Source organism: Heterocephalus glaber, unplaced genomic scaffold (genome assembly GCF_053883595.1).
Source record: "Heterocephalus glaber isolate CG9 unplaced genomic scaffold, H.glaber_assembly_v1.0 deba00001553, whole genome shotgun sequence".
Lineage (NCBI taxonomy): Eukaryota > Metazoa > Chordata > Mammalia > Rodentia > Bathyergidae > Heterocephalus > Heterocephalus glaber.
This window is the reverse complement of record NW_028258344.1, coordinates 5,238,724-5,254,740: the sequence shown is the minus strand read 5'-3', so window position 1 is coordinate 5,254,740 and position 16,017 is coordinate 5,238,724. Positions and strand designations below refer to the sequence as shown.

Sequence of the window (16,017 nt, the reverse complement as noted above, 5' to 3'; positions counted from 1 at the left end):
TTGCCTCTCAACTTTTACTCCTTAAGTCAACTCCAATCACCCCATTTCCACTGGCTCCCTTCCTGGAAGGCGAAACAGTGTTTTCACCTCCATGAGAAACTCTTTCCTTTCCCTCATGGCACCAAACAACAGAAGCTTGCCTTGCCTTCTGTTCAGTTAGGGTTGGGATTGTACCTCTGGTCTCTCTCACATCTGCTCCAACTACCACTTTGACCAAAATCACTGGAGTCTGAGCAGATGTGTAAATGTCTCTTTCTTCAATTGCCATTTTGAAAAAGGATCTCATCTATCCTACATGTCAGATACAATGACCTGTTTCAGTCTCCAAGGCAGCCATTCCTTCTCACTTTCAACTCTAACCCACTTGAGACAACTCCTTCTGTCATTATACAATTTCTCATTTGTTGTGTTTTTGGTTTCAGTTTTAGTTTTTTTGCTGAACCAGGGATTGAACTCAGGACCTTGCACTTGCCAGGCAGGCACTGGCACCACTGAGCTAAACCTCCGCCCAAATTGTACAACTTCTACACCTCCCTTCAGCCTCACTATGTCACCCAGCTTTCTGTCACTGTGACCTGAGACAGTAATTGAAAGGAAGGATAGCTTTATTTTGGCTCATGGTTTCAGAGGTTTCAGTCCATGGTGAATTGGCTCTGATATTTTCAGGCCTGTGGTGAGGCAGAACATCTTGGTCAGAAACACGCAGGGGAGCAAGATACTCATCTCATGGCAGCCAGGAAGCTAAAAAAGAGAGAGGAAGGAGCTGGGATCCTAATATCCCCTTCAAGGGCACATCCTAAATGATGTAAATTTCTCCCATTAAGCCTAACCTTCTAAGGGTTCCAACACCTCGCACTGCACCATCAGCTGAAGACCCGGCCCTCAGCACGTAAGGTTTCAGGAATATTTATTATCCAAACCCTAACACTCACTAAACAGAATGTTGTTTGACCTTCACCACTGTGTAGTTTCGTCCTGGATGACCTTTAACTCTCCGTCTGCCTCTGCTCACCCCACAGTAGCTGGCACTCTGTCTTCTCATAACATGTGTGCTGCTGCACAATCACTCGACCTAGCTACTTCCATGCCATTTTGAGTGACTCTGATGGCCCTGCCAGGCCATCACCATTGGATTCTTAGTCCTCTGCTTAGCTCCTTCTGGCTTATTTTAATTAATCATCTTGTCTCTATTTTTTTCTTATGCTCACCTATTCATTTATGTCTTCAACCACATTTGTTAGATGATCACAGTTGGCCAAGTAGTGTGCTACTGGGTTGGTCTGTGAGGCTTCAATGTTTTCATTTAATTCACACAGTATCCTCATGAGATTTTTCTGTGATGTAAGGAGGATGAGGACAATCTTCGGTTCCATTTTACAAATGATAAAAATGAAAGATCCATGAGAGCCAATCCCTTTCCAAATCATGAGGGCCAGAAAAGGCCCCCAGGTGTTCTGGCTCCAAATCACAGTGCCTTCCTACATGGCCCCGGTTTTACTTCCTTGTCCATTGCTTTTCCATATTCTCATTTCTGATTTGTAGCCCATCACCTCTCTTGTCAGGCCTCTGCTAGCACTGGCTTCACACAAGTTGCTTCCCCCTCTCTTAGGCCCTGCCCATGTCACTTTGGCACAGTTACTGCCACTCAGTCGCACAGCACACTAAGCCAGGAGGAAAAAATCAGCTACAAGTCCAGCTCCATCACAGAGCTCAACACACGGGTCTGGCTCTGAGCTGTCACTAAAGCAAGATTTTGACCTGAAATGCTGTTGTCAGTGCCCCTTACCTTCTCTCACACTACATCCCCTCCATCCCACACTCACCCGTCATATTCCTGAGACACTGCCTGTGTCACGTCAGGACTGTCCCCTGTGTCCCAATTCACCATGGCTGGAAAATCTTGGAGGTTAATCATGTTCTTTTTTTTTTCTTCTCACCTTCAGTGCATTCTATAGCACTTCCTAGGGCCCTACAAATTCGACAGAAAAATCCAACAGGCAGAGTTGCTGGCAGCACAAGTATTTTACCGATAAGTGACACCATATGAAACAATTAACAAATCTGTAATACAAGGGAAGGAAAATAGTGGTGGAGGTTGTTATGTTGTGAGTTTTCTTATTTTTAAAGAAGAAATCTCTTTAAATATTTCTGAAACTGTGGGACCATATTTATTAATTCCCCTTTAAGGAGGGGAGCAAACACACATAGCAAGAGCAAAAACACACAGAGCAGGAAAGGAAATATTGCTCCCAAAGACACAAATGAGCCAGAGGGAGGGACAGTAAATGGAATGCCTGCCATACTCTGAGCCTGGCAGGAAATTCTTTTCATCCTCTACTCAATCCCCTGTGCTACCAAGGGTGACAGTAGTCAAACGAGGCAGGCAGAGCTGCGGAGAAGGGGCACCCCTCACTTTAAGGACCACCACCACCAGGCCAGACACTCATGTCTTAACCTGAAACTTTGGTTGTTCGTTCTGTTGTGACACTGAGACAATGGAACCAAGGTCAAATAAGTTTACCAAAAATGACTGAGAAGGTTTAAGGCTGAAGATAGTAGGAGAACTGGCAGGAACGAGGTGGCGGGTAGGAATAGCTAGTTAACCCTCCTCGAAAAGACACAGTGCCCTTTCTTCTTTTGCCTGTCCTCAGCTCATTGCCAGCAAACATTGTAAGAGAGTACTACCAGGCCCTTTCCTCTGGGATCTTTTGTCTTCCCCAAAGAGCACTTAACAAAGTCTACTGCATAGGTTCTTTTTTATGGAAGACGAGGCAAATCACAGACTCTAAATGCATGTTTTCTAAAAAAGAGAAGACACCTTCTTTTCAATGTCCTCCCAACCTTCCTACCATCCTTCATGTGCGTGCGAACACACACACTCACCCAGAAGCACCTGAGGACTAGCATGAGTGAGCTTTGAGCTCCTCTCACTGAATTCTGTCTGGACATGAAAGCCCTTTCTTTCGACAATGACTGCTTGTCTGTTTGAGGTGTGTTCATCGGTTTAAGAGGAAAAGCCTTCAGCTCTTCTCAGCTCTAGAAGAGAGATCCTGGGGCCAGGCATGGTGGCTCATGTCTGTGATCCTAGCTACTATGCAGGCTGAGGCAGGCGTATCAAATGTTTGAGGCCAGTCTAGAAAACTTAGTGAGATTCTGTCTCAAAATAAAATATTTTTAAAAGCGATGGGAATGTGGGTGAGTGGTACAGAGCTTGCTCAGCATGTGCAAGGCTGGGGATTTGATTCCCATTACTGCAGGAAAGGAGGAGAAGGGAAGTGGGGAGACAGGGTTTGGCTTAGCTTGGAGGACAGCAGCAAATGCATTGCTTGTCCATCTTCCTCAGAAGGTGAAGAGGCTGCCTCACCCTGCAGTTGGCTCTAGGAAGCCATTCCCTCCCAGAATGGTACCCAGGGGCTTGATCCTGATAGCACTGTGAGAAAGTTTACAACAGATGGGGGCAGACTGGACACCTTGTGAGCTGCCACCCTCCCCTCATTGACTTTACTCTAGTCAGCATAAATGTTAACAAATGTGTACCAGTTTGGTACATTTAGAACATGCAATTAATACACAATATAGACACACATAGGTATATATGCCCAATGTACATACAACTGGTCAGCTTGCCTGTTTGGAGCACACCTCCAAATGCTGAGCATGGGCTGCACTGTAGACCTATATTTTAGGCAAGGATGTCATACACTAATTTCTAGATGTTAATTGTGGTGGCTTCCAGGATTCTCAGCATGTCTGCCCACTCTCTGAAAGCTCTTTGGGGGCTTCTCATCATTAGAATTCCCGAGTTTCCCCTCCTTCCTTGAAAGCCATCTGGACTCTCTGCACTGCAGCTTTGGTCCACCCTCCCTTTGCCCCCAACATCTGAGCCCTTGACAAGCCCACCTGAAGTGAATCCATCTATCAAGAAAATCCAAAATTGCAACCAGGAATATCTCCTCATCCCCCCAAAATATCTAGAATTAAATTAGTTTTTAAACCTCCATTAGGTTTCAGTCTTTCTTAATTTCCCCCCTCATATTCATTATTTCTACTTTTGAGATATACATAGCTGTGTACTAGAGGGGGGAAAAGTCTACCTCCATTTAATCATGTTACCCAATTAGCAGAGGCCTCTTGCCTTAGTGGTGTGCCTCTTGAACATTTATAATTGTCATTAAGCAAAAGAGCAGAGAAGGTCAGAATGGAGAGGCCCTGGAGAGTCAGAGGTTGCAGGCAATGGTGCCAGGCTTAAAGCCCCTGTCTGTTATGCTCCTGTAGAAGGGTAGGTGCTCACAGTCATTAACCTCAGCTACAGGGACATTTTGAGTGACAGAGAGCCACCAGATAACCCTGCAAAAGAATATACAAATAATGGTGATATTTGTAGGATGCAGAAACCTGTGAGTAAGAAGAGAAAAAAGCATAGAGCCTTGGGTCTCTGTTGTGGAATTGCTGGAGCTTGGCCTGGTGGTAGAAATGCCAAGGGATTAACTCTACTAAAAGGCTACTTTCACTTTTCTTATCTTTAAAGCCAAATAATTCTTTCTTCTTTCTTCATTTATTGTATTGTGGTAGTCATTTCTGTTGTTTGCTTGCTTTTGCTTTAATTGAAGGAAAACTATTTTTTAAAAGATATCAAAAGCAGCGCCAGGATTTAGCTCAGTGGTTTCGCCGCCTGCTATGCAAGCGCAAAGACCCGAGTTTGTTCCCCGGTACCAAAAAAAAAAAAAAAAAAAGATATCAAAAGCAATTTTCATGGCTTAGGACAGATTTTCCTTTATTCATAAGGTAAAAACTGTGACCTTGTGTTCCAGTGACACAAGGGATACAACCAGGAAAAGCAAAATCCAGACAACAGAGGTGATACCCTATAACCCTTAATAATATATGATCTAAGGAGATTTAGCATATTAATTTTTCCATTTAACAGAATCGTGGCCAAAACAAATTTTCGAATAAGTTCTTAGCTCTCCAGTTATTTGTTCCTATCCAGTGGTAGCATATCAGGTAGATAGACACCAATATAAGAGAACTGCCTTGTGCCATAGAAGAAAATAAGAGCTGATTATCAATTCAGGCAAGTCAGAGTGGCGGCTTTTTCCTCCTTTGAACACACAGGTTGCCTTAGCAAAATACATGTATCAATGTATTTAACTACTAATTATCAAATGCCTGCTTTGTGCCAAGTTTTAACATAGCATTGGTCATTTAGCCTTCTGTGATGACTTACATTGTGTGTACCTCAAATTCATATGTTGCAAACACCCAGTACCTCAGAATGTGACTGTAGTGGAGATGTGGCCATTAAAGTGATGAAGAGGTTAAAATCAGGTCATTAGATACAGCCCTAATCCAATATAGTTTGTGTCCTTATGAGATGATCAGGACACAGAGGAAAAATCATAAGAAGACATAGGAAGAAGATGGCCTTATGTGACACAAGGAGAAAGGCCTCAGGGAAACCAAATTGGTCCACATATTGATCTTGGATTTCCAGCCTCCAGAATTGTGAGGAAATAAATTTGCACTATTTAAGACACTCAGTCTGTGGCACTTTATTATGGCAACCCTAGCAGACTAATACCAACAGCCCATACACAGAGGCACATTGATTTATAGTGGGGCATTTCAATAATCTCACTGTAAATTGAAAATATTATAAATCAAAAAGGTACTTACCCCCCAACCTGCCAAATATTACAGCACCTAGAGTTCCAGTTCCTTTCCCTCAAGGTCACAGGGCTGACTGAGAGCAGAGGCTCCCTGCTGCCGTCCACCACCTTGAGAGAATTACACCACCTCACCCGGAAAAGATCCGAACTCAGAGTATGGTTTCTACTGAAAGTAAATGTCTTTTAAACCATCATAAAGTTGGAAATCAGGGCCGGGGATTTAGCTCAGTGGTTTCGCTGCCTGCTGCGCAAGAGCAAGGACCCAAGTTCGACCCTCAGTACCAAAAAAAAAAAAGTTGGAAATCATGAATGGAACCATCATTAGCTGGGAACCATAAATATTTAGCTTAGACATAAGGACACAAAGGCTCCGTGGTAGAAAATAATTTGTTCAGAACCCAAATTACAAAGGGACAGAGTAGGAGTGAAAACAGATCTTCTGCCTTTGACTCGGTGACCTTGAGAACAAAATGTCATTTCTGCCAGGCATGGTGGTGGACACCTGTAATCCCTCCACTCAGGAGGCTGAAGTGGGAGGATCATTGCGAGTTAGCCTGAGCTACAAAGTGAGTTCAATACCAACCTGAACTACATAGTGAGACCTTGTCTCAAAAAAAAATTTTTTTAACTCCTTTCTCACCCCTTAAAGAAAATATCCCTGCCCCATAAATGAGCCCCTTCAATAGCCATTGTATGGTAGCTCTAGAGAATATTCTGGACTAATGGGTTGTGCTGGCTACCTGGTGGGGCTGAGTTAAGGCTGACCTCTAAGCCATTCAGGTGAGCTCCCCTCCTTCCAGGTTGGTAGAGCCACAGGGGCCAACAATTGAGCAGTACAGAAGAGTAAGTGCTCCCCTAAAGCCTCCACATGTGCTAAGCCAGGTAATCTTCACTGAAGCCTGATAAGCTCTCATTGCCATGATTCCATGTTACAGAAAAGAACTCCAAGGCACAGAGGCAAAGCACCTAGCTACAGGACACAAGTTGTGAAACAGAAGGAAATTGCAACCAGGAAGAGAACAGAACAAGGGCCAGGGCTGGCCCAGAGCTCACTAGCTTCCCAGTAACAAAACTGCTTCTTAGTACAAGGCACTGGAGCAGAATTCCATCCTGAAAACTTCATAAAAAGGGAGCAAAAGTCCATTCCAAAGTGAAAAGCAGGGGTTTTTTCTTATCCATGAAGATTGTGTTCCAAGACCCCTGGTGGATGCCTGAAATCTCAGACAGAATCAAACCCTAAACCTACTGTGGTTTTCCCTATACATGGACGAATTAATTTAATGTATTTTCCATCTTATCCACTTATTATGCACTGTGGCCTCAACTTTTGCAGTTTGAGGGGTGACAATAAAAGTAGCATCAATTTGTTTTCCCTTCATCACAACTTCAGAGAGATTTGTTCTTATCTTAGACCTTAGCAACTTCAGCACATAAGTTTTTGTCTTTTACCTTTTCACTTAAAAGAAGCATTTTATCCTTTCATTTTGGCATATCTAAATTGAAAACATCACCACTTTTTCACTTTGGAGCTATTATTAAGCAATATAAGCCTTCCTTGAACACAAGCACTGTGATACTGTGACAGTAAATCTGATAACCAAGGTGCCTACTGAATAACTAGTGGGAGGGTAGTGTATCCAGAGTGGATACAGTAGACAAAAAGATGATTCACATCCTAAGGACAGGACAAAATTTTACCACACTACTCAGAATAGCATGCAATTTAAAACTTATAAATTCCGTTTCTGAAATTTAAGATTTAACATTTTGGTACCATAGTTGATTGCAGATAAACTGCAGATAAAGGTGGAATACTTCATATAAATTAACCAGGTAGGGAAATACTATGTATTGTGGGAAAATGCTACAAATCTCTCTTCATAGTCTAGAAAGTCATTGGGGGACCAACGATCAAGCTGTCCTGAGCCCCACCATCACCATTCAGTAATGATGGTAGTCATTTTTATATCAATGTGGTGCTACCTTGGTACTTGTTATTTAGTTCTAAGAGGCACAACAAGTACCAAAAACAATGTGTACCAAACAAATTGTTTTGGCTGGAAAAAGTAGTAAGCCACAAGGCAATCAACACTGACAAGTTCTAGCTTATAAATCACGTACCAAACAAATAATGAGTACCAAAACAAAATTTTCAGGTCAAGATACATCGATCATTGAATTCAATGAGTTTCAAACCAGTCAAATACCAAGGTATGATTGTAATGGAAATTGCAAAAAGAACAAATTACAAAGGCCACAACTTTTCAAAAGCAAGGTGTCTTAAGTCCTTGTGTGGCAGATGAGGAGGGGTATTTTAGTGTTCACTTGCCCTTCCTTTCTCTTGACAGTGAAAATGGGGCTCAGTGTAGCAAGTGACTTGTTAACCACCCAGCCCTGCCAGTGCTCCTCATGGGTTTCAGTGTCCTTCCGTGACCTGGCATAAGCCCCTCCGTGCCTCCTTCCCCTCACTATTCTCCTTAAAATGCTTCCCAAGTTCACCTGGGTTTCCCCATACCCTGCTTTAGCTCTCAAGGCTCATATCTTTCTCTTCTCCTTGGTTTGTTTCTCTCTGAAAATATCTTTAGTCTTACATCGCCAGATACTTTAAATCCTAAAAAAAAAAAAAAAAAGAACAGTGAAGTTTACTAATGGAAGTTTTTGTGGAGTTGCTAAGACCTCCAGAAACATGGACACGTCTCTACAAAACACTAAGTTCATTGTTGCCTTTTTGTTTTGAGTAAACTTCAAAGATCTTTTCTCTTCATCCATTTTTCCCTACAACTGTGCTCTCTCCAGTATAAATGTTTGCTGTCCAGAGCACCAAGTCTAGAAAGATCTCTGCCTCCATAGCTGCTCTAATCACTACTTGTCCACCAATTTACACCACTCTATCTGACCATGTGGCAGGCTTTCTCCTTGTTTTCACTTCTCATGGAAAGTCTGTCTGCCTCTGTGTTCTACATGCCACACACATTCAAAGTGATCATTTCTTTACTTCCTGTGACACTGACTCCTTTACTTCCAAGTTCCGTGTTGAACTCCTCTAAATATGAAGCTTGGCCACAGGTGCTGGACCACAGGAGAAAATTAGTCATCCAAGCTCTTGTAGAGTTTACAGGCAATAAAGAAGATGAAGGCAGATGATTCCTTACAAATCAGACATGTTACATGAGCCAAAGAGAGCCAGAGCAAAGGGACCTAAAGCAAGGAGCTACACAGGCTTAGGAAATGCAAGATGACAGAAGGCTGCAGAAAAAAAGCAAAACCTAAAGAATCAGCAGGAGTTGGTCAGGCCACTCGGTGGAAAGAACAGGCAGAGAAAAGAGCATGTGAGATTCTTGCATTAAAAAGACCAGGGCCTGGCTGAGAGCCTGCACAGCACAGTTTGGTGGAGCTCAGTGCTATTGAGAGGTGACAGGTGTAAGGGGAGAGGACACAGGAGCCAATCTGTGGCCATCCTGAAAAGCCACGATAAGGACTGCAGACTATATACCAAGGGTTATAGGGCATGGATGAAGATCCCATCCAGAAGGGCGGCCAACAGCACTTGCTTTTTTCTTTTTCTTTTCAGGTACTGCACAGGGGACTGAACCCAGCCTTGAGCTTGCTGAGCAAGCTCTCTACCACTGAGCCATACCTCTAGCTCCAGCACTTTCTTTTTATTTTACATTTTTGGATATGGAATATGTTCATGTTTCCAAAAACCAGAAAATATAAAAGCTACTCAATAAAAAGTTCCTCTCAGCTTGGTTCTCCTCTCTTCTAGATCTTAACAATTTTTATAGTTTCTTAGGTGTACTTCCTGTCTTTATGCTTATACAAACAATCTTTGTGCTCATATGACTAGAGTCTTATTTTTCTCCTTATATATTATAATTAGCACATCATGCAGTGTTCTATACCTTGAGTTTTTTTGTTTTGTTTTGTTTTTTATACTCCCTTTTGACTCTTTTGGGTATTTTTGAGTTACAACAAGTGTTATTATTTTTATGTATCTTTTCACAAATGTAGCTCTTCCCTCTCCTATCAGATGGTAAATTTCAGGGGGACAAAAGCTGTATGTTACTCAAATTTGCAAAGAGAAAATCTTCAGTAAAATAATGTTTATTAAAATAAGTGATAACAAAGAATCTTTTTTGAATGAATCAACTACTATTGAAAAGTTCAAATGGTTCATCTGGCCTATTCTTTTGGATCTTTGACATTTAATTATGCTATTTTCCAAGCAGACAGAATACGTAATGGACACTTGAGCACCCACCCACCCCCACCCTCTCAATAAACGTCACCCTTTTGGCCTCTCATTTCTCATCTATCTGCACCACCCGCGCACTTGGAGGAGAGAGAGAGCTGGGGGTTTTAAAATACATGCAAGACATCATGTTGTTTCCTCTGTAAATACCCACGAATGCACCTCTAAACAATAAGTGAAGCCTTTAATAACATGACCACATGCCAATGAAATTAACAACAGTTCTTTAAGATCATCTAGTACTCACTTTTCCTCGATTTCTAAATGTCCTTATATCATGAGTTTATTGGGGCCAGAAACCACATAAAGCCCACAGACGATACTTCATTGTTGTGCTTATAGTTCTTAGTTCTCTTTTATTTCAAAATCTCCTCCTCTCTTCCCCTATGTCTTTTCCACCATTGATTTGTTACAGAAAGAAGGTCTTTTATTTTACACAAAGTCCACATTCTGGGCATGGCTGGTTACTTCCTTGTGGTATAAATAATTTGTATTCTATTTCCTACATTTTTGGGGAAACCAGCAAGATTTGTGTTTTGAGACTTTCTTAGCTGTGTGGAGAGAATGGATCATAGGGTGGCGAGTGGGTGAGGAGAAGGTACGTGCCTCGATTGTACAGCCTGGTCTAGGGCGATGGTGTGTCACGTCAGGGGCTGTGTGGACACGCAAACTGGGCAACTCAAGAAATGTTTAAGAGATATGATCAACAAAGTTGACTAATTGGAAAGGAGTGTGTTTCTCAATGCTCTGGTAAAAACCTGAGCCTTACTATGAAACAAGCAAAAAATGTTTCTTTATCCTGGAGAAACATTTCCTTATCGACCAACATGCTCCTCACAATTATCATTTATGGCAAGTTTTAAAGGCATACAAAGTTGTACTATTATAGTGGGTGTTAAATCTTATTGCTGGAGCTTTAAAATATAAATAAAAATAATTCCTTAAGTAGTTGGAAATTGTAATGATAGTCTTGGGAACAGAATTTACTGCTATGGATACTGTAAAGCACAAAGGTAATAAATTTAAATTGCAGTATTAGTATTGGGAACAAGTTTTATTGCTCTGGCTAAAACACAAAGAAGTGAGATTTGTAACTCTTTTTTGCCCTCAGAAGTATTTATGTGTAGTGACAATGGGTCTGGTGTGGAGAGAAGAACAAAGGTTACTGATATCACAGGTCATGTGTCACTATGAGAAGCCTCAGAGCACTCACAGGTGAGCTCGATTCCTACAAATGGTTGGGGAGCTCCAGAGAAGGGGCCCAGCGACCAGCCTCTGGAAGGCTGGCTGAGGAGAAGAGGAGATTCCAGTGGACACGTGGCATTGAGGAGAGGCCCCGTGGGGTGCTATGGCCCCCTGCCCGTTCCCACTGAGAAGTCTTTAGGCCCACCCCATAAACAAACCCCGCTGCTCGACATCATGCTGATTCCAGTCTAATTTTGTGAGAGAAGCTCTGTAGACCAAGGACTGATTTGAGCTCTGGTGTTTGCTGCAGTCCCAACCTGGCCCCCAGTACAACAGTGTTGGGAGCTGGAGCCCTTTGGGCAGAGCTCCACCCTCAGGATTGAATTAATGCTAATTATAAAACGACTTCAGGTCCAAATGTGATCTCTCACTCTCTCTTGCCCAGGTGATGTCTCCTGCCATGTTAAGATGTGGCAACAGCCCTCATCAGATGCAGCTCCTTGCTCTTGTGCTTTCCAGCCTTCAGAACCATGAGTCTCTATTCACTGTAAATTATTCAGTGTCTGCAGTATTCCCCTCTAACAACATAAATCAGAGTAAGACAGTGTTGTATGTTCTTTCACTTTGTGGACATTCCCTGCTGCTCCCTCTGTGTCCGCCTCAGTGAAGGGACTACCACGTACCCAGCTGGACACCTGAAGTCATTCTTGATTCCTCTCCCTCACCAGCAGCACACTGACCCTGCCAACACTGCCTGTCCAGAGAGCTCTCAGACCCACACTCTCACCCCACCCCACGTCCGACTGCCATCACCTCTCCCTGGCACTCTGACTACAGTCTCTTTCTTCCTCAGTCCTTGTCACAGTAATGACCACTGTTACTGAGCATGAAGAATGCACCAGGCCAAAAGAATTAAAAGAATCATACCACAGTGATATATGTGCACCCATGTTCATAGCGGCACAGTTTGTAATAGCTAAAGCTTGGAAGCAGCTCAAGTGCCCATCAACTGGAAACTGGATAAAGAAAATGTGGTTTTTTAATAAAATGGAGTACTACTCAGCCATAAAGAATGAAAAAATAGTCATTTATAGCTAAATGGATGCATATTGAGGCCATACTCTTAAGTGAAATAAATAGGACACACGTGTGTAAATACAGAATAGTTTCTCTAGTGTGAGAAACTAATAGTGTAAACAAGGGTTAAAATGATTAAAATGAATAATTGATCATTTGAAATAGGAAAAAAGGTCCAAAGATGAAGGAGTGAAGGGAGGGGAAGGGGAAAGGAAAAGAGGGAAAGGAAAAACTATGAGAAAAGAAAAAAAAGTGGAAATGAAATCTATGTAAATAGGGAAGGGCGGAGGGGGTGAAGGGTGCACAGGTAATGGGGAAAAAAATAAGAACCAAGATGTATCATGTACAGGTACAAACACCCAATGATAAATGTAAATGAATCATATACCTAAAATGTACCAATAAAAGAACTAAAAAAAAAAGAATGCACCAGGGACCATGCCAAGTACCAGACATAAGTATCTCATTTGACTCCATGCTATCCCTTGGTTATCTCTTCTTTTATAAACAAAGATATTGATGTTCCAAAGTTAAGTATTAAAAGACATATTAAGTGTATTTTTAAAAATCACCAGGCTCACATCAAAAACAAATCTCCTGATCCTTTCGTGTTCTTCAATAGCCCCTGCCATCCTTCCTTCTTTTCTTCCTTCCCTCATTTAACAAATGAACTCTACCGTGAACATAGGAGTACTGCCAATTTCTCCAGACTCAACCACCACTACAACCCCAATAGCCCTTAGCTCTCATTAACAGCATTACTGGAAGTTTCTGGAATGTTATTTGTTCTTGTTACTCTTCTTTTCTAGAATGTAATCAACTTTGCTTTTACTGTCTAACTGCTATTTATGCTTCAAGATTTATTGTAGTCCTCATCTCCATCCTACATTTTTTTTTTTGGTACCGGGGATTCCATCCTACTCTTATACTATGCACTTGCCAATACCCAGAAACATGCATACACCAGCATGTGAGCATACAGGTGCATGCATGCAGAACACACACGCACGCACACACACACACTGCTAAGTATGCACCTTCCCTGGCTCCTTTTGAAACCTAGGCATCTCCATATCACAAATTCCCTATACACTCACTACCTCTGCTTTGTTTTAGAAACATCTGTGAATTGTAACTTGCCTGAGGGCAGGGACTGTGGCCTTTTGTCTGTGAATTTCCAGAATCCAAGACCTGAATGCTGACATCCAGCATTGCTCAATGGAAGCTTACTGAATGAAAGCATGAGTAAATGAATAGAGTAGAACACAGTGCATTCCAGAGTAATTATTAGAACCATGACACATAAGCCTTTTGAGTCTCAAAGAAATATCAGGCCATATTTTCATTCAGTTTGAGGAATTGTATTGATATACAGTGTTTCAAAATCAACCTGCAATTACTCACCTGTTTTCATTCTAACACTCAGCACAATGTACCTCTAAACTCATGGCAGGATATAATTGATGGAGAATAAGCAGCACTTTCCAGTGCCCTTTAGCAAATGCATGAAAAATAGCACCCTAGCAACCACACATACAAATGTTGGGAGTGATGTTTACTATGTCCCAGCAAACTTGGAATGCTTCAAGCAGGAAAGAAATGAGAAGGCTTAGTAAGTTTGGATCCACTCAAAGGCCAGAGTCAGCCCAACTTCTGTGAGCTTTTTGTTTGGGAGAAATCTCCTGAATTCTTAAGTGATGTGAAGCTCTTTTTCTTTGCAAATAGTCCCACTGAGGTCATAAACTCACAGAGCCAAAGAGTATGGACTTTGGGAATATGGAGAGGGCTGACATGAACTAGGCCTCTGACCCTGGCTGCTCATGGCTGGTTTCTGCCGCTTTTCTGTTTCCATAGAAACACCCATCTGATCAGCAAATAGAACTTCAATATTCTTTCACTTTGTTTTACTTTCTTCTTGCTTGGAGATCAACAATCTCTAATTAGAGAAGGTGGGCTTGTGGCTAAAATTTAGGATGCTTTAGGAGTCAGATATCCTCAGAGTACGAACAGCACAGTGACATTCACACACAAGTCCGCTCCCAGGACAGCTATCTGTCCTTACCTGGGGACAGGTGTTCACAGCCTTGAGATCAGCAATCATCTTCCAAGTCACTTCTAGCAGTAGGGTGACCTTTAGGACTGCACACGTGGCTGGACATTCATGATGGTCTCTATCAAACCGAGATGAATGTGTTCCATAATGTCTGCTTTGATTACATTAGTTCAGGAAGATGAAATCAAAAGGACTACTTTCAACAGAAATGTCCTGTGTCGACAGTTCAATGCTCTTTCTACAGGCCCTGGTGATTGGCCTTATTGTGTGCAGGATAAAGGCTAAACGCACAGCTACCTGCTAGCTTGACAAGGCTGTTCTGGCACCAGCAGGTTGCTGAGTTGTTTTTTTTTTTTTCACAGCAGCTCTTTAATTCCACCAAACCCACTGGATTAACAAAAACCTGAAAGTAAAATAGCACAAAATGATATCCCTGCATGAGCTACTATTATACATTGCAACCTACAATTACACGGGTTCAGTCTAAATGCCCTGGAGCATTATTTCATTAATTCAAACCATTTCAGAAATGGTAAATATTTTCTCTTTTGGGATTTTCTATTATTATTCTTTTTCAGCAGAGAATGATGAAGCAGGCTAAGGCCAGCTGAACAATTGCAGTGTGAAGCCAACTGCACAGAGTCAAGATGACAGGAAAGAGAGGGGCTGGCTCAGGGATGGGGACAAGAGTGGACAAAGTCAATTTGGAGAAAAAAGAGAGAAAAATCAAAGAAAGAGGGTCCAGCAGCGATCAAGGTGAAGTTCCAGGGCTGTCCATTCAGCTGTCTATTGCCTGAGTCTGGCCGTGGTTATTGCTAAAGTGTGGAGGGTGCCACTGAGCACATGGACGCAGGACATGGGCAGGGAATGGGACTCTCAGCTCAGTCAAAGCTCAGTGTTACCAACATGTCCTTGGGTCACCAAGTCAATGCCTTTAAAGAGATTTCCTCCTGTGGCAGATGCCTTGGACCAATACAGATGCACAGTGTGTACATAATTGATTTTGTAAGAGAGAGAAATAGCCCTAATTTCTTAGTTGGCCCAAGATCTCCCTTCTAAAAACAGATTTTCAGGTTGGAAAAGAGGATATCGTGGAGGACAATAGTGCATGAGCCCAGGGTGTGCATCAGTGGGCAGCTGTGTGGGAAGGAGAGGAGCAGACCACTTAGAGAGTCGGTCTCCACCAGGAGGAGAGGAGGGACTTGGAAAGAGAAAGACCTTGGTTCCAGGAGCACTAGGCCACTGCCACACTTGACCTGGGGTAAATCGTGTAACTCCTACAAGCTGCCCATTTCCTCATCTGTATGAAGGAAATAAAAGTAGCACCTGGGGGGGAGGGGGAGTAGAGTTCCTGGGAGAATGTAATGCAGTGATCCAGGAAAACTGCTTAGCACATTGTTTGATAGATATTGGACCTCAAATGAAAGTTATTGTATTATTTGAAGCATCTTTTTAAAATGATATCCATAGAGCTAGATCTTACGCCTCTCTGAGAGTATGGACAGTGGGGAAAGTCACCAGGTTTTGATTCTCATCACAGATACAAGAGCATAAGGTGTCACATTGTGAGGTAGCAGGTGCTAGAATGGAAAGATATCCTGAGGAGAAAAGAAGCTACTGGGGGCTTGTCTGTGCCATGTCTTCGTCCTGGTACGGGTGGTCATTTAGGGAAAGAAGGAGGAAGAGAAGGGCCCAGGAAATGCCAGGAAGGAGGGGGTAGGGTGGTTGTCAGTCTGGGCCTGCAACTAAACCAACTGGCTGGAAGGCAGTTTAGGCTGGAA

General features: G+C 42.5%; 1 pseudogene; it reads left to right on the top strand.

The window, feature by feature from the left end:
* LOC101704515 (SRA stem-loop-interacting RNA-binding protein, mitochondrial pseudogene) overlaps positions 1-15,348 on the top strand; it is a 39,458-nt pseudogene extending 24,110 nt beyond the window's left edge.
* Positions 15,349-16,017: the final 669 nt, after the last annotated feature.